The 25876-nt window shown below is 44.3% G+C and overlaps 1 protein-coding gene and 1 long non-coding RNA gene across 3 annotated transcripts in view; one reads left to right on the top strand and one right to left on the bottom strand.

The window, feature by feature from the left end:
• The window catches only part of CCDC83 (coiled-coil domain containing 83), a 40641-nt gene extending 36926 nt beyond the window's left edge, over positions 1–3715 (bottom strand). Inside the window, exon 1 of the mRNA XM_059708227.1 lies at positions 3264–3715. The gene's annotated coding sequence lies outside the window, so the exon portion shown is untranslated. The remainder of the gene's footprint in view (positions 1–3263) is intronic.
• Positions 3716–3852: 137 nt separating this feature from the next.
• On the top strand, positions 3853–21313 carry LOC132240712 (uncharacterized). 2 transcript variants are annotated; one of them, XR_009454390.1, is made up of 3 exons: positions 3853–3947; positions 16150–16208; positions 20128–21313. It is a non-coding gene; the product is annotated as an uncharacterized LOC132240712 (long non-coding RNA). The 2 variants fall into 2 exon arrangements; XR_009454389.1 differs by having other exon boundaries at positions 3885–3947; positions 16150–16281.
• The last annotated feature ends 4563 nt before the right edge of the window (positions 21314–25876 follow it).

Raw genomic sequence — 25876 nt, forward strand, 5'->3', positions numbered from 1 at the left:
GTTCCTGATCACTCAGATGATTTCTATCTCAGTAAAGGGTGAGAATCCTAGAAAAACATTCACGAAGTAAAGGAATCATCTTCCAGGAAGGTCTCCCTTAGAATATTTCCTGACAAATGGACACCTGATCTGTTTGTTGGTAACTACAAACATTTATTCAGTGCCTGCTCTGTTCATGACACTTTACCTGGCCTTTGGTTATAAAATATAGAAGAGGCAAGATCACTACTTAGACTGACAGGAAGAAAGAAAGAAGCATACCCCAGCAGAACTTTTAAAAAGTAATGAACAGCTTTAAAAGACTTTAGCAAAATTGTGCAGGTAATTAATGATGTGAAGACCTTCCCTCGCAGCGTGACCTTTGGGGCCATCTGGGCTTCCTCTGTTTGGGCATTCCATAACATGCCATGGAGTGAGGGCAGCTGTGGAGGCTGGGTTTGAAAGACTCTGATCTCCAGCCTTTTTAGAGTCTACTCCATAATCACTCTCTGTCAGAAAATGTTCCATAAAATATTCCTCAAATGCTTCTCAGTGAAAAGCAAGAAGCCTGTTTAGTAAAAATGGACATATAGTAGCCATGTTCGTCAATATACTGTAATTCTGTAATGCTTTACTTGACTGCAAAATAACCTCCCCAGTGAGTATGTCCTTTCCTGTGCAGTCTCAGGATCCTGGCTCAATGTCTAGAAAGCTCCTGAAGACTTCTTTCACCACTTGGTGGAGCCATGACTAGCCAGAAGCCTCCTAATGACTTGGCCATAATTTTGTGGAGGCTGGGAGGGATGGAAGTTCTGCCCTAATACTTTGCTGGACATTTGGAATGGATCCTGATGTTTGTTAGCTAATCTATATATATAAAAGGCTAATATGCAAAGTGTCCCCCTTGGGAGTTCAACCAGGAAACGAGAGTTCCATCGCTCACTGTGACGTGCGCTGACCACCAAGGGGCAGCGTGGAACATGGTGGGAAACCAGTGGCCTGGCAGGTGATGAGGGGAGTGAGGGGAGAAGGAGGCTGGGAGGCAGGAAGGCATGGGGGAGGGGGGGTATTTGATCTGGCCTGATCGCCAGCCAGGCCTAGGGACCCTACCCATGCATGAATTTTGTGCACCAGGCCTCTAGTGTTTTACAAATGTAGATTAAAATGAAAGATATTTTCGTAGTAGCAATGACAAAAGTTCTCAATAAGATTCCATTAGTGCGGCAGTTCTCAACCTGTGGGTCGCGACCCCTTTTGAGGTTGAACGACCCTTTCACAGGGGTCACCTAAGACCATCGGAAAACACATATATCATTACATATTGTTTTTGTGATTAATCACTATGCTTTAATTATGTTCAATTTTTAACAATGAAAATACATCCTGCATATCAGATATTTACATTACGATTCATAACAGTAGCAAAATTACAGTTACGAAGTAGCAACGAAAATAATTTTATGGTTGGGGGTCACCACAACATGAGGAACTGTATTAAAGGGTCGCGGCATTAGGAAGGTTGAGAACCACTGCATTAGTGGTTGAAAGCATGATCTAGTTAAAAGATCTCTATATGGGTGTTCGAAGTCTTGAAGTCTAATTCTGGCTTTGCCATTAACTAGCTATAACTTGTGTTAAGTCTTACTACTACTACTACTGATGTGGTACTTCCAAAGGTGTTTGTTAAAGAGCAATCTAAAATGTATCTCATTATAGTGTCAATTAAGCTATATATTTGAAAATATTTGTGGCATTCATCTTCAACAAAACTTAACTCCTTCAATACTGAATAGCAACTAACTACTTCAACAAACCCTTATCTTTGGGAATTTAAGAATAGATATTGGCACATAGGCTGGCATCTCCCACAGGCACAAACTAGATATTCAATAAGTGTCTGATTTGAATGATCAACTTGTAAATAATGTATGCTACTTTCTTTATCTAACAGCCCTATTTATGTGCTCCTGATATTGTATATACCCTAAATTTGGAAAGCAAAATCACTTTTAAACTCAAATTCTCACTTACGCTAGAACATATTTTTAATACAACTTTTAAATATTTTAGAATTCCCTCCAGCAAAAGACACCTCCTGAATTCATTTAAAGCCTTTTAGTAATGATAACATTACCTAAATGTTAGCTTAAAAAATTTCAGACCTTATTGGTAGAGATTATCTAAATGTAGCCCAAAGCAGCTTTAAAATGTAAAATGCAGCCAGCTTAAAGATATAGTAAGTAACTATATATTCAAACCAAGGTATTTAAAAATATCTGGCTGAATAACAGTTTCAACTTTCACTCCCATGATTGTGATGTGTGTTGCTTTAGCATGTATGTTCTTTACCAATACAGATCCTTTGGTCTGTGGCACATTTTTGAACTGCAGTTCCCAAATTATATTGGATTCTTAGCTTAAAGATTGGTCTATCTTTTGATCCCGAGTTGCTAGTAACAAATAGTCTGAAATACAGTATATTACACTAACTTTTCTAGCAACCAGAACTACCTCGTCACCCAACTCCTGTTCTCCTTCGGTTTTAGAAAATCAAAAAAGAAACATAACCACAAAGAGATTGTTGTGAGGACAGTGGAAATACAAGCAGTACTTTTATAGTACTTTATACTTTTATAGTTGGATGGAGGAGGAGAACAAGAAGGTTTCTCTCTATCTTCAAACAGCAGTGGTGAATGTAAAAAGGATCTACTAAGGTTGGGTATTGCGGTGGCAGACAGGAAATCCATGAGCAATTAGCACATACACTAATAAATATCCAGTCATTATTTTTCTTTGCCGTCGCAGAAATCTTTTTTTCTCCCTTAGATGGAACATCTCCCATCTCCCAACCATTCAACTCTCTTGGCCCAGCAGAGAATTATGGGGAAACAAATCTAACAAGTAAATAATAATTTAAAAAGAAAGCAAAATCTATGGATTGGGAGGGTGGGTGAAAAGCCATCAACACACACCTACAGTGTGTCTGTTGGGTAGGAATCAAGGACGTGCGTGAGGCCCTCCCTCAGAAGGAATTCATTCATTCACCAGGCCGGGAATTCGGTGAGAAGAGCAGTAAGAAAAGTGAGGCTGGGGCTCGTCCTAGTTCCTCCTCTAGTGGACACGCCTCTAAGCCTCTCTGACCCTCCGTTTCTCTTCCTTCTTTCCAACCTCCACCCGGAGTGACTACTGAAGCTCAAATGCTTTGGGAAAACCGCCAAGTGCCAAAGCCCCATAGGAATGGAAGGGTTATTAGTTTACTGAGCGCCTGCTGTGAGGTTACACACCTGAAGGACATTCAGATCCTGCCCTCTGTGCGCAGAAGATCTGGAATGGCAAGTCAGCAACGCACTGCAAGGCAGAGAGAGACGGGTTAATTTTCTGGTCAGATCAAAAGATCGCCCTCGCGCGCTGTTTCCTCGGCGAAGAGGCGGGGTGGGCTTCTGAGAACCCCTCCAGGGGCCCCCAAAGGCCCAGGAACAGCTCCCGATGGAGGACGTCAGGCCCATTTTAGGGAAAGCGACCTCCAGGGCCGGTGGGGGGTGGGGCGGAGATGCTCGCAATGTCTTAATGGTCAGACTGGAAGGAGACGGGGACCCAGCGGAGATGGAGGAGTCTCCCCACCTGCCCTCACGGCTTCCAGGTGCGGAATCGCAGCTGTGGGCGGGGAAGTAGCACTCGGAGGGGGCCAGCGGACCTGGCCCGCCGTTGCTGCCACCACAGCCACCGCGCCCTCCGTTTCCAAGGCGACGGGCGCGTGGACGCCTCTTCACCCAACTACCGAGCGCGGCCGCGAGCCGCGGGCCGGGCGCGCCCCCTGGCGGCCGCACGGGGAAGAGTCCGGGCCGAGGGCCGCCCCGCCCCGCCCCGCCCCGCCCCCTCGCCCCCCTCCCCACGGGGTCCTCACCCCGCCGATTCCGCAGAACGCTCCCGCCCCTCCTTGCCTCCCTCTAGCGGCAGCGCGAAGAGCGGTGAGTTGTGTGGAGACGGGACACCCAGCCCCTGGGCTGTGCCCGCGAGCCGGGCACTGTCGTCTGTTTCTTCCTTTGGTTTTCTAGCAGCTCGTAGACGGGGAAGGGGTGCCTGCGCCGCCTCGCCCCACTCTGCCCCTCCACCGCAAGCTGTCCTTCTGTCTGCTTTTGTTTTGCGTTAAGAGTGCTCGTGCGTTCGGCTCCAAGTAGAATTGCCAACCCCTGGGCTAAATGTTTGCGCGGAGACTTCCAGCTCTCAAAGTCCTTGACTGCCCACTTTCCTCTTGCTTTACTTTTTTCCTCCTAAACCCCAAGAAAACCAGTAGTATAGGTTCCGTCGTTCCCCTTTCCACTTTGTGCAGCTTCCTCTTAATTCGAGAGGGGGAAATTCCACACACTTCAAACCTTGCAAGTCCCCCTTTGCTTCTGAATTCTTTCTCCGTCTGGGAGCACCTGCTTCCACCAGCCACACCCCTGAGAGTTCCCCATCCTTTTGTCCTGGGAAGACCGAAGGGAGGGGCTCCCCGGGGCCTCCACTCTCTTCAGAGTCACCTGGTTGGCATTCTTGAATTTGATTTTTAAAAATAGGTTAACAAATGTTTTACGTTTGATGCTGTGCTATATTAGTCACAAATTAAGAACTTCTTAAAGGAAGGAAATGGAAGCAGTTCGTACAATGTTTTGTTTTAAATATATTTTATTGATTTTTTACAGAGAGAAAGGGAGAGAGATAGAGAGTTAGAAACATCGATGAGAGAGAAACATTGATCAGCTGCCTCCTGCACATCTCCTCCTGGGGATATGCCTGCAACCCAGGTACATGCCCTTGACCGGAATCGAACCTGGGACCTTTCAGTCCGCAGGCCGACGCTCTATCCACTGAGCCAAACCGGTTTTGGCCATACAATGTTAATTAGCATTACATTAAGGAAGTTTTTCTCATCGGTGAAAAAGTCATCCAAAAAATGAGCCAGTTTGAGGTAATTTACGTCCCACCTCATTGGAACCTCCCTTTACTCTACCAGCGTTACATATTTGTTAAGTGCCAATAATTTGCTATAATCTGCGTATCCGGGGAAGTTTTTTTTTAGTTATCTTCCGGAGAATAACAACAACAGGTGGGATTATGGGGTAAAATTATTCAGTAGATGCAGGACGAGAAAAAAAGCTATCACCCCCATTTTTTAAAGCATGGAGATTTTGTTATTGTTGTAAAATGGAAAAAAAAAACAGTTTTGTGATTCGTCAGCACTTTGAATTCATTCCCAAATATTTCCTATAAATCCTGGGCCTGCTTCTTTTACAAGAGCCTGGGCCTATAGTCAAAAATGTCCTTTTACCCTATCATCTATCTCCCGTGCAGTTTTTCTTATGGTGCTTGCCAGTTGGTGGTCAAACAGTGAAGCCAGAGAAAGACCATTTGCCAAGTTTCCTCATTTGACCTCGATTTTCTGTTAGCCTTACCATGTTGGATAATGTAGAAATGGAGTTAGGAGAGTTTCTGTGGTAGAAAAAGCCACATGTGTTGTCTGGTTCGGGCAAAAACACAAAGAACCTGTTTGGTACGCACGGTTGATAAATATTTTATACTTTAAAATTTTGTATCTGTTTTCATTGAGGAGCACTACCTCTGCAAAGAGACCCCGAGGCAATCAACTTCTGTGTTCATAGTAAATCTCACAATAATTTTAGAGACCGGAGCTAGTGATTAACCTATTGACTTCGCAAACAAGTTTCAGATTTCTAGTAAATGAATTTTTTTACTGACAGCGCAAAGTTACTTTTGAGAAATAGGAAAGCCCTGCTGTAACTTCTTACCCCAAAACTCTTTTCCTGACAAATTTGAAACAATTAAATCAGTGTTTTGCAAAAGAAAAGTCATGAAGTAAAATATTCTCTTAAGAGGAAAAGTTTATGCTGCCTTTATGCAGGCGTGGTAACAACCTCATTTAGGACATTGTTGGGCCCACCACCCATTGGCATGTTGCAATATTAGAAAGTGGGGTTTTTCCCCACTGTATGTGTCGCAGTATTGTCCTTTCGGCCGGGGCATAGCCCTGCCACCCATCCTTCTCTCCGGCTCTTCAAACCAAGTTTAACGTGAATGACCAGAACTCTGGCAAAAAGAGATTACGTTTCTTCCCCCCACCTATCTCCTCTGCTCAAGCACTTTTTGAAATAGCTTTTATGAGTTCTTTGTCCTCTCTGAGGGAGAAGAGCCCAGGATGGTAAGGCAGAGTCCTATCCCAGGAGCCTGAGCCAAGTGACATGGGTTGTGCCTGAGGATTTCAGTGTGTGATGTCGTGAGAACAATTCAGCTACAGTGAAATGCCACATGCTTTTGGCAGTTTTAAAATATGACCACATGGGATATCCATACAAATCACTAGAACATGCCAAAAAAAAAAATCCAGAAATAGACAGATATAGATACATGTAGTTCGTTGCTTTAGACAAAATTGCCAAGGTGATTACATGAAGAAAGGATAGTATTTTCAACAAATGCTACTGTAACTATGGCATGTCTGCTATCTGCTTGGAAGAACGATGAACCTGGACCTGACCATACATCATACAAAAAATTAACTCAAAGTAAGTCATAGATCCGAACATAAAAGCTATAGAAGTATAAAACCTCTCGAGTTAAGAGGCCAAGTGTAGGCTCTATGGGTCAGCTGCTCCAGCTGAGCTGCCTGCTAGCCCACTCAGAGCCAGATGTGTGAGTGAAGCCATGCTGGATCCTCCCAACCAGTCCTTCCATCAGCTGAATGTTGCTGAGTTCATCTCAGTGCCACAGGGAGCAAGAGATCGCCAATGATGAACCTACAAAAATCTGAGACATGGTTGCTTTAAGCCACTAAGTTTTTATTTTTATTTTTATTTTTTTAAGCCACTAAGTTTTGACAGTGTCTTAGTTATCTAGCCTATATAATAAAGAGTCAATATTGCAAATTGACCATCACTCCAACACACAAGATGGCCACCCCCATGTGGACACAAGATGGTTGCCACAAGATTGCTGGCAGGGGAGGGCAGTTGGGGGGAACCAGGCCTGCAGGGGAGGGCAGTTAGGGGCGACCAGGCTGACAAGGGAGGGCAGTTAGGGGTGACCGGGCCAACAGGGGAGGGCAGTTGGGGGCAATCAGGCCAGCAGGGGAGCATTTAGGCATCGATCAGGCTGGCAGGGGAGTGGCTAGGGGGTGATCAGGCTGGCAGGCAGAAGCGGTTAGGGGCAATCAGGCAAGCAGGCAGGCGAGCGGTTGGGAGCCAGCAGTCCTGGATTATGAGAGGGATCCCAGATTGGAGAGGGTGCAGGCTGGGCTGAGGAACACGCCCACCCCCCACCCCCCGCATGAATTTCGTGCACCAGGCCTCTAGTTACTATATAACAAATTACCCAAAATTTAGTGATTCAGGACAGCAGTCATCACTTATTATCTCACAGTTTCTATAGATGAAGAACAGGGGTCCTCAAACTACAGACTGTGGGCCACATGCAAATACAAATATTGTATTTGTTCCCGTTTTGTTTTTTTACTTCAAATAAAATATGTGCAGTGTGGATAGGAATTTGTTCATAGTTTTTTTTAAAACTATAGTCCGGCCCTCCAACAGTCTGAGGGACAGTGAACTGGCCCCCTGTTTAAAAAGTTTGACGACCCCTGATCAAGAATTTGGGAGCGAGTTGATTGGGAAGTTATAACATGGGGTATCCCATGAGGTCAGATATTAGACACATTCTACTTCTGCTTGAAGGCACTTTCAGGCCAGGGGGAGGGAGGGGCAGATGAGTTAATGGGCAATTGCAACACGGTCGGATAACCCCTGGAATAGAGTGTGGAGGAGGGTGGGAAAGGAGAGGTCAAGATGGGGACAGGTTTCAGGATGAACTCCACCGACCACCGCTCCAACCTTTCTTCTGCTTAGGGGCAGAGTTCTAAGGAAAAACCTAACCCAACCTTGAGGATCAGGGAAAAATTCCTAGAGGAAGTGAGGTCTCCTTTGAAACTTGACAATGAACAGGAATTAGACAGTTTGAAGGGCTGGGATAGAGGGATGGATAAGTGCAAGGCCTAAATATAAAAACAAAATATGGTAACTTTCTTATGCACCTAAAAGAAATTTAATAACGGTTAGACAGGAGAGTTTCAGAGAGGATAAGAGTGAGACAGAAGGCTGGAGGAGCAAGCAGGGACAGGTCATGATGGCCCCTCTGAACCATGCTCTTTTATGATGACAAAAGTTCCCTCTGGCTAGACTCTCGGTGTGGCGAACACCTGGCTCCTGGGCGGTGTAAGGCCCGGGAAATCATCTGGTCTGGCCATGCCGAGGCATTAGGGATGAGTTCATTAAACGTGTGACCAAATATAGCAGGCTAACTTTTAATGGCCAGATCATTTTGTATGGCCAGAGAATGGTGTTATAAATACCGAAATGGCTCTTGGCAGAAAAAATGTTCTCCACCCCTGGTAGAGTGTGGAGGAGGGCGGGAGAGGAGAGGTCAAGATGGGGACAGGTCTCAGGATGAACTCCACTGACCACCGCTCCAATCTTTCTTCTGCCTAAGGGCCTCCCACTTCGGTCTAGTTTCTGCTCCAAGAAACATGTCCCAGGCTCTGCCTTTTGCAAGATTGCAATAACTGGCAGAAAGAATGACCTCATCTCCCTGGCTCAAGTTATCAGCTTGCCCCATCTCTGGAGCCTTCTATGATTCAGATAAGATACTCCCACACCAGGAAGTAGTTAGTCTATGAAACTCTGTTTCCAACAAACATATTAAAGGAATTAGAACATATGGAGTAACATTACCTCACATCTGGAGAATGAGGCAATATAAATCCTAACTTCCATCTTTTAAGAACTGTATTTGTATAATTGCTTTCCAGTTGCTTTTTAAAAATTTATTTATTTTTACTGTAGTAAGAAGATGACATGAGATCTACCCTCTTAACAACGTTTTAAGTGTGCATTGCAATGTAGCTAACTATAGGCACTATTTTAACAGCAGAGCTCTAAGATTCAGGCATCTGGCATAACCGAAGCTTTCTGTCTGTTGCACAGCCCCTCCCATTCCCATGAGCCCCTGGAACCACCATTCTACTCTCTGCTTCTGAGTTTGACGATGCTAGATGCCTCCTATAAGTGGAATCATGCAGTATTTGTCCTTCTGTGACTGGCCTATTTCATTTAGCAAACTGTCCTCCAGGTTCATCCATGTTGTTGCAAAGGGCAGGATTTCCCTCCCCCCCACCCCCCGCTTTTTTTTAAAGGCTAAATACATTACAAAGTATGAACATACCATGTTTTCTTTATTCATCCACCAACAGACAGGTAAGTTGTTTCCATATTTTGGTTATTGTGAATAATGCTGCTATGAACATGGGCGTGCAGATATCTCTGATCTGAATTCTTTTGGACAATGGGATCGCTGGATCATATGGTGGTTCTATTTTTAAATTTTTGAAGAACCTTCCATACTGTTTTCCAAAATTGTTATACACAGTTCAATAGCTCTCCTGTCAATCAGAAACAATGACTTAGAACAGACTATAGAAAAATGTGCCATTTAAAAATATCACAAAAAGAAGAGCGTTTAACTACAATACTAATATTATATGTTCAAAAACTATTTTTTTTTTTTTAGTTCTCAAAACTTTTCATTTAACAGACTGGGTTGGAAAGGAAATACTATATACCTGAATAGAAAATATATAACACTGAAAAATGTCCATTTCTCCCCTGCCCCCCCCCAAATGTATGTATAAGTTTAATGCAAATATGCAAAAAAAATATTTATTTGCAGAAGGGAAAGTAATTGGGATATTCCCAGGAATATATATCAATATTAGCAAATGCAAGGTAGTGTGCTATATTTTTAAATAAAAAGAAATAATGAGGTTTGGGGTTATTCCCTATACTTCACATGGTGTTGAGGAAATACTAAGGATTTTACCTTTTATACGGCACATGAGCTAAGAAAACGGTCACGAAACACCGCATAACGTGACTCCATTTAAACGATGTGTCCGGAAAAAGCAAATCCACAGAGGCAGAAACGGAGAGACTTCAGTCAGGGCTTGGCACACTGGGGTCACCAGCAGGGGGACGTGGAGACAGAGCTGCACAGATGCGGAACGGGGCGCTTCAGAGAGAATAGTCCTCGGGCCCTGAAATAGATTCTCCCAGTGAATGCACTGACTTTGGGACTTGCTCATTGTGGAGTCTGGTGAGACTGACAGACATGGGGGATAAGGACTTCACTTTGTTGATGCTTATTTTCTTGGAGAACATGAAATTTGGAGAAAGATGACCAGAGTTTTTCTGAAGCTGGTTATCAGTCTACCTAGTCCTAGAGCTTGGGCAGACTGAACCCATCCATTAATTTTCATCCAAAAATATTTGTTGAGCAGCTGCTATAGACTAGATACACGTCAGGCTCCACCTTCACTGCCTCCCCCCTGTTACTGGTCACAATTTTCTCCCCATTTTACTGGAAGTAACTTCCTAACTAGTTGCCCTGCATCTACTTTTTAGCTCCTCTGATTCTTTCTCCAGATTCTGCCAGAGATTCGTTTCTTTGCTTAAGACCTTAAACGGCTTCCCACAGAGCCCTTAGGAAAGACTTCATGACCCAGCTGGTAAGGCAGTCTAAAACTCAGGCCCGTCAGTCTAGGTCAGATCCCCCTGTTATGCGCTGCAGTCATTGGTTGGGTTCCCCAGAAGCACATCCTGAGGTTGGGATTTGAGAGCAAGCAGTTTATTTGGGGAGTAGTCTCGGGAAGCTCTGGTAGGAAGATGGGGGACCGAGGAGGGGAGATAAGAAGCCAATTGAGTGTGCGTCAAAGACGGGTGACTGGGAGATGGGTAACTGGAGCTCAGTCTCACTGGGGAAGTCTGGGTGGCAGTATATGCTACAGACTGAATTGTGTCTCCCCGAAGTTCATGTGTAGAAGCCTTAATCCCCAATGTGACTTTATTTGGAGATAGGGCCTAGAAGGAGGTAATTAAAAATTAAGGAGGGCCTGTCCTGGCCAGTGTAGCTCAGTTGGTTGGAGTGTTGTCCAGTGCATGTCAGGTTTGATTCCTAGTCAGGGCACATACCTAGTTGTGGGTTCAGTCCCAGGTCGGGTGTGTTCAGAGGCAACTGATCGATGTTTCCCTCACATCAGAGTTTCTCTCTCTCTCTCTCTTTCTCTCTAGAATCAATGAAAAACATACCCTTGGGTAAAGATAAAAAGAAAATTGAGAGTCTATATACAGTGGTTCTCAACCTTCTGACCCTTTAAATACAGTTCCTCATATTGTGACCCAACCATAAAATTATTTTCGTTGCTACTTCATAACTGTAATGTTGCTACTGTTATGAATCGTAATGTAAATATCTGATATGCAGGATGGTCTTAGGCGACCCCTCTGAAAGGGTCGTTCGACCGCCAAAGGGGTCGCGACCCACAGGTTGAGAACCGCTGGTCTATAATAAGATCTTAGGGCAGGGCTTTATACAATGGGATTACTGTGTGTGTAAGAAAAGACTCCAGAGAGCTCACATGGGCTCTCCCTCTCTCTTTCTGAGAACACACACAAGGAAGAGGCGATGTGAGCACACAGTGACATGGCAGCTGCCCACAAACCAGGAGGAGAGACTTCACCAGAAACCAACGTACTGGTGCCCAGATCTCAGCCGCCCAGCCTTCAGAACTGAGAAAACACATTTCTGTTGTTTAAGCCACCCAGTCTGTGGCATTTTGTTATGGCTGCCCAGGCTACGTCAGCATGGAACACCATCAGAGTTGTCCCACCTCGAGGGTGAGGAAGCTGGGTAGTGAGTTCTCCATTCTCATTTGCCATTGGTTGAGGATGACTCCTTAGGGCATTGATTTCCTGGCCACTAGGGCCTGCACTCTGCAGGGACTGAGCGTGTTCCTGCCCTCTGTGGACCAGGGAAGTCCTCACTGGGCTGGAGAGTGTCTTGCATGAAGAGCATTCGGCTTCGCTGCTGAGTCCTGAGAGGACATGGGCAGGGCAGTCATGTCTACCAGAATGCACGTCATCTCCCACTTATAGCTCTCTCTGCCCTGGTAATGACTCACTCCGCTAATCTGTTAGCTCTGTAAGGTGTAGACAGTACCACCAGAGCCTTGCACTGAGCCTGACAAGTTATAGATGCTCAACAGATATTTAACCACTCTTTCCAGTAAGCACGTTATGCTGTGCACTTGTCAAATAACACGTGCAGCATCAAACCTCTAAGTTATTGTGATAGCTAAATCGCCAGGCTCACATAAATCTTTTTTGAAAATGGGTTTTTATTGATTTTTAGAGAGAGAAGAGGAGAGAGAGTGAATGAGAGAGAGAGAAATATTGATATGAAGAGAAATATTGATTGTCACGCATGCACACCCCCCCATCAGGGGTTGAACCCACAACCTGGGCATGTGCCCTGACTGGGAATAGAACCAGTGACCTTTCAGTCCACGGGATGACATTCAATCAACTGAGCCACTCCGGCCAGGGCAATCACTGATATTTCTTCACAAACCAATTAAGGGCCGAGTTGCTAGGCTTTCTATATAAAGCTTAGGATGTACATGTTTATCCCTTTGCAACAAATGCAGTCCTAACACCGTTTTTTCTAGAGCCAGGCCACTCCACACATGGTGCTAGGGTCTGGGCAGAAAAGACACACACAGCCCACCCTGCACAACCACCACTGGGCTCAGGCCCATGACTCTCTTGAGATGGCGCCCAGCTGCCCATCAGCATGAGCACAAACAGGTGGAGCACCCGGGGGTGGAGGTGGCGATATGGAGCTCAGACTTTATCCTGAGGGCCTGGAAGTGGCGGAAGGCTTCCTAGCGTGCCAAAAGCAGGACTTCAGAAGGATGAATGGAACTGTGATTGTTTTAGGCAGGAATGGAATGGGGAGAGACTGGAGGCTGGAGGCTGGGAGACAAGAGAGGAGGAAAAAGGCCTGAGCCAACATGGCAGGCAGAAACGTTGGGTCTGTGAGACACGTCCCATGGTGAGTCACTAGATCTACTCCCAGAAAACCATACTTCCAAATAGCCATCAGGTACCTGCCTCCCAGGCAGGAGGTGAAAGAAAAAAGTCTTCACAGACTGCCATTTGCGGGATCCAGTGCAAGAAAGTAGTAAAGAAAATGCCAGTGTGATGCTGTGCAGTAGGCCTGGAGGGTAATGAGCCCCTACCGGAGCAGGAGAACTAGAGCTCTCAGAGGCAGATTGCCAGGGAAACATGGAGCAGAAAGATTAACTGATAAACTTTGGCATTTAGAAAAAAATAATAATAGGTGCTTGACAAGTTCAATCAAGCATTTGAATAGATTCATAGGGAACTGTGCAACTAAAAATAACAAGGTAATTATTAACTCCTGGAAAAATAAAAAAAAGTTGTTCAAGAAAGGAATAATAGTCATAGTAACTACCTGCCTCAACAGTGCATAATATTTGCATGCTTTTTCTTTATATAGAGACTAATGATTTAATTAAAAATTGGAAAGAGAGAGGAGGGAGTAAGTGAGGCCATAAGTTGTAAGACAATTACATTCTCATCTACTATAACAAGAAATTAGTTCCTGTGAAAACGGATATTTTGAATTATTGAGAAAGAAAGGTTTATTTAGTAAACAGTGTTGGAATTTCCAAATACAATCTATTAAAAATAACTTTAGACTCCTATCTATACTAATAAAAGGGTAATGTGCTAATTAGACTGGACATCCTTCCAGACAAAACATGGTGGCAGGGCCAAGGCAGAGGCAGTTAGGGGGATCAGGCTGGCAGGCAGGTGAGTGGTTAAGAGCCAGTGGTTCTGGATTGCAAGAGGGATGCCCTGTGGGATCGGGCCTAAACTGGCAGTCGGACATCCCCCGAGGGGTCCTGTATTAGAGAGGTGCAGGCCGGGCTGAGGAACGCGCCCCCCCCCCCCGGCTCCCGTGCACGAATTTCATGCACTGGGCCTCTAGTCTTAATATAAAATCCAGATTTAAGTGAATTAATAAACATTAAAAATGAGGGCTGCCGAAACCGGTTTGGCTCAGTGGATAGAGCGTCGGCCTGCGGACTGAGGGGTCCCAGGTTCAATTCCGGTCAAGGGCATGTACCTGGGTTGCGGGCATATCCCCAGTAGGAGATGTGCTGGAGGCAGCTGATCGATGCTTCTCTCTCATCGATGTTTCTAACTCTCTATCTCTCTCCCTTCCTCTCTGTAAAAAATCAATAAAATATATTTAAAAAAAAATGAGGGCTCTTAAAATAACCTCAGAATGGGAAAAGCCTTCCTAAGCAAGACACAAACTGCAAAAGCCATAAAGGCAAATGATGGACAGATTTTAAAAAATCAAATCTATTGGGGTAACATTGGTTAATAAAATTATATAAGTTTCAAGTGTACATTTCTATAATACAACATTTGTATATTGTATTGTGTGTTTGCCATCAAAAGTTGATGGGCAGATTTGACCTTGAAAGAGCAAAAAATGTAGGAGTGACAAGAACTACCACAGATCAGGTTAAACAGGAGCAACATACCTGTAAGAAAATGTGTGCAACATATTTAAGAGAAATCTATTTATCTACATATATCATTTTTAGTAATTATACCTGGTTCTTTTTCAAATCTATCTGATGAATTTTTAAATATCTTGCCCCTTAATCATACTTTTGATATTCTTATTTCTTTAAACATAGCAAACTTATTTTATATTTTGAAGCTGATAATTCTAATATCTGCAGTCTTTTTGGTTCTGATTCTGTATTTTGCTGTTTTGGCTAATGCTTTCTCATGTTAGCTTGTTTCCTGGTTTTCTGATTGTGAGTTCATGGTTATTGAAACCTCGTATGTGAGAACTTTTTGAAACTTGGTTTAACGGTTTCTCTCCAGGAAGTTTGCATTTACTAAATGCCTGAGACCATTAACCAACTTAGAACCACTTTGAATCATATTTCGGTGTGAAGTTTTCTTGTGCTACGTAAGCATGTGGATACTGGTTCCAAACCTGCTTGAGGACGGAGTTCTTAGTTTGCAATTCTTGAGGAACACTCCACCGCCTCCCGCCCCCCACCCCCCCGCCATGTTCCCTCCTATGTCAGTGACTTTCCCATAATCAGTGTTGCAAATCTGATCGTGTCACTTCTCCTACTTAAAACTATAGACCCACTTATTTGTCAGGGCTCAGCTTAACCATTACTACCTCATGGATGCCTCCTCTAGCTGCCTGCCCTGAAACTAGACCAGGCCCCAAATGCCTGCTGTTCCAAGACCTTGTCCTTCTCCTGAAAGCATTCATAACAATTGAAATCAATTATTTGTGTGATTGCACACTTAGTGATGGCTGTAAACCTAATGATGTCGGAACCATGGCAGCCGCCTTCACTGTTGTATCTCTAACATCTAACCTGGACCTGGTGTATATTCGTTGAATAAATAAAACATGAATAAATTAGCAGTTTGGGAAATATTACCATATGGAATAATCTGGTTACCAGCTCTGTCATGTTCTAGCTATGTAAATGTCTTCACGTCATTTGATATCTCGAAGTCTTAGTTGCTCCCTTGTGATATAGGAGTAACAATATGTACCTCATAGGATTGTTGGGAACATTACAAATGATATAAAGAACTGCAAATTAGACCATGGCTATGATAGATACTCAATAAGTGGTAACTTTTATTATTATTTGCCAGACATGCCTCATAAGTTCTTGAAGAACTGGGCCAACCAATTATTTTGAGCATACGCATTTAGCCATTTTGAATAGGGAGTAATGTAAAGAGCTTTTAGCCAATAATGAATCATAGCATAAATATGATAATTAATGGATCACTCCTGAAATTGGATATTGAAATAATATAGACTGAAAACTCAATAGTATTGCTTTTAAAAATAAGTCAGCACTATGGTTTCATGGTTGCATACATATGTCAAAATTTATTAAGTTGTGTGCTTTAAATGTGTGCAACTTATTATATATTAATTATCCTTCAATAAAACTTTTTTTTATATTACGGCAAAAATTAATACACAAACAATGAGTGGGATGAAATAGCTATATTATTTAGGATAAAGTTTGATCGATTTAATTATTTTTTTTACCCCAAAGGATCCGTCTCTATTATTTAGCTTCAATGTGAGAAGAATTTGTTTCTCACATATTTTTTCTTTTTTTTTTTTTCATTGTAGTTTACACTGCAGCTTGACAAATGCTGATGCCACCACTGCTGAAACTCCACTCCTCAAATGTAAATATTTGCTGAAGGTTAATCTTGCTTTACCAGGACAAAAGGAAATTTATCTCCATCTCAGAACTGACAGGTGCTTTTCATAGTGATACCCTGAAAAATACACATAAGGCCAGGCTTTTAAAAAGCTGGCATTCTTCACAGATCTGACTGAGGGGCTTGGGCCTCCTTCGAAAAAAGCGACTGCTAAGTATACCATTTATGAGTCATGAGAATTTGCAGATGATTCAACAGCCTGTATTTCTGCTACTGTTAACACAGCAACTATCAATTGTACTGTTTGTTTATCAACGCCCGTTGAGTACAGCCCAAAGACCTGTGAATGCAACCCCAGGGCTTGGAGCTGACAGGTGATCAGAGCTGGAAGGTGAAGCTCCTGTGACCTTGGGGAGAACTTTGAGACAGTGTCTTAGTCTGTGTTCCCCCAAAAGCAGACCCTGAGACGAGAACTTGGGATGCAGATAGTTTACTTAGGAAGTGATCCCAGGAAAAACAAATGAGGAAGGAGAGGAAGCGGATAGAAAGGGAGAAATGCCAATACAGGGGGCATTAATGAGTGAGTTACTGCTTTGGGAAAGCGGGGCACAGTCTCATGAGGGCCCCTCTGGGGCGTCATTTGAGGAAGTTTCAAACGTCCCACTGAGGGATAGGGATGCTGGCATATCTATCCACAGATTCATGTCCTCGTTGTTTAAAGGATGCCCTGGAAAGTGGGGCATTAGTTATACACACACACACAACACTTGTGCGCTGAGCAAGCTCTTGTTAGTTAAAAAAAAATGTCCTCAGACAGAAACACCGAAGAATCATGAGCTGGCTGCGTGTGTGGAAACTGCCCACTGCAGGTGCAGATAAACTCGGTTGGATGAGGAGACATGGGCTGGGGCATCACTGTCACCTCCTACACGAGGGTTTAGGGTCTTGGGTGTGATAGGATATCAGTGCTAGGTGCCTAGGCAATGTGTTTAGAAGTTCTGAAGGAGGAATTTCCTTTAGCCATTTTCCCAGAATGAAATAAAATTGATAAAGTGTACAATGAGTTGGTCAGTTCAGTTGACTTATCGGTTGTTTTGTGTCCTGTGGACAAGTGGTTCAGCAGCCTCAGCCTCACATGGAAGCTTCTCAGACCCACTCCAGCCCTACTGACTCGGAGCCTTGGGAGGCAGGATCTAGAGGTCCGTGACAAGCCCTCCAGGTGACCTTGCTACACACTAACGTTTGAGAATGTGGATATAGACACCACACGGTAATGAGAGGCTTAACTGGGCGTGGAGAGACCTGTCGGGGTTCTGCTCTTACTTGGATGTGAACTTGGACAAATTAATAGGATCTTTATGGGTCTTTTCCAATCTGTAAAATAAGAAGTTCGAACTAGTTTACTAGAGTTTCAAACCTTTTTTTTTTTTTTTGAAACAGTGGACTACTTTCTTCAAAAAATTTTTTACTTGAAACACCAGTAGCTGAGACATAGAAACAGAGCTCCTTGGTTGGGATAGGAGCCCAGTACCTGTCTTCTCACCTTCCCCGTCATGGCTTCCTAAGCACCATGATGGAGCCTTAGGGTTCTAAGAGGCGTAGTTTGACAACCACTGCACTGGAAAACCTTCCAGGTGCCTCTGCAATCTGATCTAAGACATCAGGCCGGCCTAACCATAGTTTACCTGATGACGATAACTCTGACACAGACGTGGGATCCCAAACCTTGGATTCAAGGTCTGGCTGAGTCCCAGCTAGCAGCATGACCGTGAGCAAGTCATGTAGCCATGGCCTCAGCATCTCATTTACAAAATGAAGTTAACTCGAATTCTTGTCATACCTGCCTCACGGGGCTGTGGAGGGGATGAAATGAAATCATACATGTGAACAAACTATATAAATTGCTAAGGCCTGTGTAATTGGAAAGGATTATTGTGGGAGGAATTATCCTTTCAGGAAGGTTTGCTTTGTAACTGGTGCCAAAGATAAGCAGACACAGACCGAGAATGCAGATAATTAAATAGTCCATATTTATCTCCTTTATCTTCGAGGGATGCAAATATGATTTTCCTTTTTAATTAAAAACCTGTTTTCCAGGAAGGATGACTTTAAATAAAAGGATGCTTAAGCAGAGACTTGAGTTAACCTGTTGAGTCATTCTACAAAGTTTGTACAAGTAATGTTTGGGGTGACACTTTCTAAAGAGATCATTAGTTCTTCCTAACAACTTGCTGCCCACATACTAATGGGGAGAAACAATGTTGGAATATGTTGGTTTAGTATTTGTAGCTGCACATGCTCAGGAAAATTTTAGTGCAACATTAATTCATATTTTCTTAGCTTTTTTCCCCTCTGTGAGATGGGTGTTTTTGGAGACATTCATTCATCCACTACAGAGAAGTCTGAAAAACACCAAACACTATTTTTATGGCCATATTTTGGCATTAGGGAAGTTGTGAATAATTCCTTGTGGAACTTTGGGAAGATTATCTACTAGGAAGGTCAATATGGTCCCTGGTGTTAGAAGACAGTCAGATTTAAGACTCTTGTGGTGGCAGAGGTCAGGGTGATATCTGGAAATTGTCCTCCTAGGAAACAGATATCTCCCAATAACTGTCTGTGGCCCCTTTGAAGGCAGCTGTCACCTGAACCTACCAACATTTTCTAAACACATTTTGCTCACTTCCCATTTCCTAAACACATGTTGCCCATTACCTGGATCTTCAACCTAACACTGTTGTGTACCAATCAGAACTCTCTGGGAAGGAATTGACACAGATTGGACAAGGTTTTGCCCAGGACCACCCCATATCTGGGTGGAAAGGCTGTCCCCATTCCTAAACTCAGAGCTGGTAGGCAATCCTGGAGCGAGGCTCCTGTAAGGTGCTCATTCACTCATTCAGAAAAGAGAGACACAGCACTTACCATTGACCAGACACTGCTGGGATGGTGAATAGAACAGAAAGGCCTCTGCTGAGATCCACAGGTCACGCAGGAGTCAGACAGGCAGGAGTGGGGTGGGGAGTTATGGAAGGGAGCAGGGAGCATTTCAGGTAGAAAGAATAGCACATAGAAAGGCCCAGCAGAGAGGGAGGGCATGGCATGTTCCGAGGCATGGCACGAAAAAAGTCCACATGACCAAGGTACGGGGAGTCACGTGGGTAGTGAGGTGAGCCAATGCCAGGTCATGGGAGACCTTTCTGTATAGGCTCCTGTCCCTCATTTGTATAATGATAGGACTGGTGCCCAGCAGTGCCTCTCAAACGGCCCATGGAACCAGGGGGTTCCTCCAAGGGGACTCAGGAGGTGTTGGGGAGTAGGGGTGGAAGAGAATGCCTCAGGGCTCCAACTTCTGCTTCAATAAGAATAGCTTTCTAATATCCATGGCAAATGTTGGGGATCTGAGTAAGATAGGGTTGGAAGACAGGGCTCCACGGATAAAAAAAAAGATTGAAGGCACCAGGTCCCCTCCTTTTCTGACATTCTCAGATAGCAGGATTCTGCGCTGCTCCCCTGAGACAGTGCTGTCTGGGTTACTGGGGGATCAGCTCATTGTCTCCCGGGAAGCAGCCCATTGGTCTCTGAACACACATAGTGTTATGGTGGGAGCAAAGGATCCTGGGACATCCTGTCCCTTTGTTCAAAGAACTTTCAAAAATAGTCCCTGAAGCCCTGACCGGTTTGGCTCAGTGGATGGAGCGTTGGCCTGTGGAGTGAGGGGTCCCGGGTTCGATTCCAGTCAGGGGCATGTACCTTGGTTGCAGGTATATCCCCAGTGGGGGGTGTGCAGGAGGCAGCTGATCGGTGTTTCCCTCTCATTGATGTTTCTAACTCTCTATCTCTCTTCCTTCCTCTCTGTAATAAATAAATAAAATATATTAAAAAAATAGTCCCTGAAATTTTCATTTCTCTACCTTTGACAGTTGTCTCTTTGTGTCAACAGGACAGAGGAACCTTCCAGCAAGCCTCACACCTGCCTTCAGAAGGAGCAAGCACATCATGATGCTGAGCTCCCCTCTGACCACAGACACAGCTCTAAAGACACAGCTCTAAAGACACACCCACCTACCTGCTGAAGGGGGTGAGACCAGGGCAAGGAGCAACTTCTCCTAAAATAAGCACTCACTCTCTGTCTTACCCATAAGCAGCTCCATAAGTACTGATAGAATCGTCTGCTTTATATTTCTCCTAGCCTCCTAGTTCCCTAGACTCTGGCCCTCTAGACCAGCATAACCTGTTTTAGCTTCTCTCTCACCTGGGTTCCCTGGGCTTGACTTCTGGCCTCCTGGACCTCTGGGCATTGCCTTGGAGCGCAGGCTGGGGTTCTGAAGCTCAGCGTTTGCTCACACACCCTCGCCATCTGCAGACTGCCCCTGTCTGGCCCGATGAGGTTCTGCATCCTGGCCATTTGCCCAAGCCTTGGCACACAGTGGTCACAGTTTAAGGAATCAGTTTGGAACCTGCCTGCCAGCTCCTGCCTTCCTCAGCCCCTCCCAGCTGGAGCCATGAGATGCCATCCTCCAGGCAACCTTGAGTGAGCAGTGCGTCTCCCAGTTCAATGGGCAAACAACCCCACTGGGGATCAGGCCAACATGGATATTCTGATTCATTAGGTCTGAGGTGGGATCAGATATCTGTGTTTCCATGTGATGTGAATAGCTCATGAACTTCACTTTGAGGAGTAAGAATGAGAATGTATAGACTAGCAACCTCATCCTCACCTGGGGATAGGTCTGGAATAGGTTGGTTGTATTGTTGTTTTTTTATTTGTTAAACAATTTTCTATGTGGCTATTGCTGTGTTTCTCAGGTCCATTCTTTGCTTTGAAGGAACTTACAGTCTAGTAGTGTTTATTTTGAGCTTATGTGCTTTATATACACTGAGAAGCCAGAGTATTATGACCACTCCATCAGTATTTCATTGGGCCACCTTTTGCCTTCAATACTGCGGCGATTCTTCTTGGCATTGACTCCACGAGATGTTGAAAGGTGATGCGAGGAATCTGACACCATGCCTGATGAATGGCACTGTCCAGTTCTGTGAGATTTGATGGCTGTGGAACCAGCTGCCTGATGGCTCTTTTAACTTCGTCCCACAAATGCTCAATTGGATTGAGATCTGGTGATTGTGGGGGCCACCTAAAGCAAGGTAAAGTCTCCCTCATGTTCTTGAAACCACTCCTGCACAATATGAGCACCGTGGCATGGCACATTTCTTGTTGGAAGAAGCCATCTCCATTGGGATATGCCATCAACATGATAGGATGAAGTTGATCAGCAATGATACTTAGGTATGTTGTGCTATTCAGACGTTTATCATGATCTGGCCCTCTAGCAACTTCAGCACAAAATTATAGCTAATTTGCCTACAAATGGCAGGTGGTCATAATAATCTGGCCACTCAGTGTATGTGCTTAATTCTCACAACATCCGTGTGAGATTATTACTATCCTCACTTCCTACATGAGGAAACAGAGCCTTAGAGAAGTTATGACACTTGTCAAAGGTTACACGAATGGGAAATGATAGCCTGGATTCTAGTTCTCATCTGTGGCTCTAAGTCTTCCTGCTTTCTAGGATATCCCAGGCACCTTTTGCTTAATCTTCCTGTGTTGCCCAGTTTCCTTGCCTAACATTTTAGTGTCAGACTTTGAGCCCTCCTCCAAATCCCAGATGATATGCTGGAAATCATGCACCCAGCTCGCACCCCCCCCCCCCAACTCCACCCTCCCACACCCATTCCCCAGATCCATCCCCCAGACTAGCTATGGAGGGTCTAATTATCTGGGAACACAAAGCAGTGCTCCATATTGCAAATTAGCTCCTAGGAACCAGCCAGAGGAATATTCCCTTTCCTCGACAATTCACTCCCATGGTCCTTTGGCATTTCACACTCAGCATCAAGCACTTTAAAAAGCAAATAAGCTATGTAATAGGCATCATGAACAAAGAAGAAAGTGGTTCTAGCTTATACAAACTGCATTTTCTGACCTCTTAACCTGGGCCAGTGTACCTAATGGTCCAGGCATCCCTTCCCTGGGGATGGATGTAGTAGCGAGTGGAGCTCATGATGTGACTTGTCCCAAAGCCAGTCTCTGTCAAGGTGCTGGGAGAGCAGAAGGAGTGGGATGGAGCCTGGGGGAGTTGTCTGCACATAGCCCACAGGAGCCCTGGGCTATGGTACTCCCCACCTTGCCCCTCTTAGCAGGGCATGCTTCTCTAGTAAGCAAGGAGCTGGCTTCCTATTGGCTCATTTATGCCCAGTTAATTACCCAGCAAAGGGTAGGGGAATATTTGCTACTGCCTCAACTACTTTACATTTTTAAAAAATAAAAAATAAAAAAATTAGTTCATTACACTGGAAGAATTAAGCAGGAGTTAGGAATTGAAATGTGTCATTGCCAATTCACAGACACTTGTAATGTTTTTGCTGTTTGTTACTCAGTGCAATCCATTCTACCTTAAGATACTCAGTAAGACTTTTAGTGAGAAATCTTTAGCAGGATTCTGTGAATCATTCCCCATATTCAGATTGACACTCTCGGTGATCATAAAGCAGACTTGAGGCGATCTTCTGTAGACCCTAGTCACTTTGAGTGACACCTGTTACTTGTTTAGGGGTCCTTCCCTCGCCTCGCATACCCAACAGATGGTATAATTCTGCACCATCCAAGCCCAAGTTTGGCTTGGACCTTCTGAGCCTCTAGCTGCCTGTGGCTGGATCCTCTGATCACATTTCCCCCCGTCCGCTTCCCCCACACACTCTAGGTTGCATTAACCACACCATGGGCAACAGCTCTATAAGTCACTCAAACTCCTTTTGCATCCCCCAGTCAGATAAAATGTAAACATGTTTATGGTCAGGAGTTTTCTGGCTTGTGGTTTCCTTTAATTCAAATTTACAGCCCCCTCAGGGTTTGCCAGGGTTTCTCTGCAAGGGCCAGCATAGTTATTTGTTTACTCTGAACGTGAAGGTGGCTGATGGAGCTTCAGCCGGACTAACCACAGCATCCTGTAGTCAATGCACAGATGATTGGGGCGCATGTGGACTTTCTGTGCATCTTGAAAACGTCTGAGTGCTATTTGATGTAGTGCTCTAAGGAGCAATCCAAAGTAAAATATCAAAGCTTTGCATGAATATTTTCCTTTTGGGACTCCACTCAAGTCTAGGAAATTCTGTGATCCAACTCCGTCATTTTTTACCTGCAATGTTGACTGTATAATTTTGGCAAGTGTCAGGCATTCTTTGTTGTAAATTCTTTTGAAACCAGTGGCAAATGCTTAGGGTTATGGATAATGTTGGCCACAAATTAGTTTTGAAATTTAAGAAAGAAAGGAAAAATAAATCATTTCATTTTAGATATTCTAACACCTGACTAATTAAAGTATATTTTTACTTTTTTCAAGTCCGCATGCTATTTTTTGTCTTAGAAAAAAATTAAATGATCTTCATGTAGAAAATATCTGATAGCTGCTAGCCTACTCATTTTTGGTGAATATCAGCAGGCAACATGTGTTTGGTACTCTAAGGTTATTGTCACAATTCAGAAGATACTTTAGAACTCAACACATTTTCAAACATTCATCAATGATTCATGCATTCAACTAATATATAGCTAGTGCTTACTATGTACCAGAAATTATTCTGGGTTTTAGGCCTTAAAATTAGGGAAAAGATAGTGTTTCTGCCTGCATGGAGTTTATATTCTAGTGGAGGCTCAAATATTTGTTAGTTAATTAAGTAAATGACTGAGTGAGGGTGGAGTGAGGAAGGAGGCTGGGATTGTGGTCAGAGTAACCAACAATCCTGATAGTGCCTGAGGGCCTGCCCTAGACAGAGCTGGGTGTCTGAACCAGTTTAGTGACCTTACCCATTCTCCCTATACTCACAGGCCCTATAAGAAGTTCTGTCTCCACATTCAAGTCCTTGGGAAGTCATTGCTGCTTTCACCTCCATCCTCCCTTCGGCTCCTACTTTCTCTCAATGTAAGCTCCAATTACAGCCTTCCTCCTGCTGCTGGCTCCTTTCTGCCAGGCTCCTTTGGATTAATACTTCTTTGGCCTGGTTGTTGGTTCCCCTCCTTGCCTTCATCCATAAATTCTTTACTTACATTCCACAGCTATTGAAAAGCTCTCCTTAATCTGAGCCCAGATCGAGCTTCTAAGTTAGAGCCTTAGCACCCTGACCTAACAGGGAAAATAGATGTCAGGATTGGGGGTTAGCAGCAGCAGCCTCCAAGCAGGCAAGGACCCAAGCAGGAAGGAGAAGCTATAATTGAAGTGAGGAAGGGATGCTGGTCAGCAGCCCAGGACTGACAGGGCTGACTCCGGTTTCAACAGTAGTCCAGCGAAGCCCTAATCAGTTTGGCTCCGTGAATAGAGCATCAGCCTGTGGACTGAAGGGTCCCAGGTTCATTTCCTGTCAAGGGCACCTGCCCTGGTTGCGGGCAATTGCGGGCTCGATCCCCAGTAGGGGGGCATGCTGAAGGTAGCTGATCAATGATTCTCTCTCATCATTGATGTTTCTATCTCGTTCTCCCTCTCCTTTCCTCTCTGAAATCAATAAAAATATTTTTTTTAAAAAAAATAAATGAAAAACAAACAGACAAACAAAAGTTCAGGGGTATGTTGATCTATAAGCATTCCAGGAGCAAAAGGGCTTTAAGGATAAGGTGAGATTTGAGCCAGGTTGAAGAAAGAGTAGGATTTTAAAGGGAGGAAGACGCTGTAGCCCAGTGCAGTCAGACATTCCGGTCTGACTGCTGGAGAGTAATAACATATGGTGAGCGCGTTCTCCCACTGGGTCTGCAGGAGAGGCTGGGGGTAGGCTCCTTTATCCCTACCACAGGCTCACATGTATGCAGTACTCTTGTATTTGTCCTGGCTCGGCCATGAGCTTATAACCTCCTTGAGTACCAACGCGGTGTGTCTCCTTCCTTTAACAATGATGACCAAACACTGAAAACAGACATATAGACCTGGCCCCTGTAGCTGAGTTCATTGCACACACTGAAGTTGGACCTAACCTTTTATTCTTCTGCTCAGAAATCTTCAGTTGCTCCCTTTTAAAAACTGCCCCATTTGCTCCACTTTCTAGGCCTTCATAACCTGATTTCAAGTTATTAGCCACTCAGTTCCCTTTGCTTCCTCACACTCCCTCTCCCCTATCCCATGCAGACCTGTGCCTCTCAGTCAATAGCTTCTCCTTCCTGCTTGGGTTCTTCACCTCCAGTTGACCCTGTGCTTTCTCTCTTCAAAATCCTCTCTTTCTTCAACCTGGCTCAAGTCTCACCTTGTCCTTGAAGCCCTTGTTGAATCCTGGGATGCTTATAGATTTACATATCCCTAAACTCCTATAATACTTAACAGTTTAGAATTTATCATACTTCACAAAATCTAAGATGCCATCAACTGAAATGCACAGGTCTGTTTTAAACTGATTTCAGAGAGGAAGGGAGAGGGAGAGAAAGAGAAACTTCAATGAGAGAAATCACTGATTGCTGCCTCTTGCATGCCCCTGACTGGGGATCAAGCCCGCAACTTGGGCATGTGCCCTGACTGGGAATTGAACCGTGACCTCCTGGTTCATAGGTTGATGCTCAACCACTGAGCAACACCAGCTGGGCTGCATCATTATTTTATGTATCATTAGAAGAACCCTTCTGATTGAACTGGCAACCATAGAATGTAAGA

The sequence above is a fragment of the Myotis daubentonii genome, chromosome 9, assembly GCF_963259705.1.
Source record: "Myotis daubentonii chromosome 9, mMyoDau2.1, whole genome shotgun sequence".
NCBI classification, from domain to species: Eukaryota; Metazoa; Chordata; class Mammalia; order Chiroptera; family Vespertilionidae; genus Myotis; species Myotis daubentonii.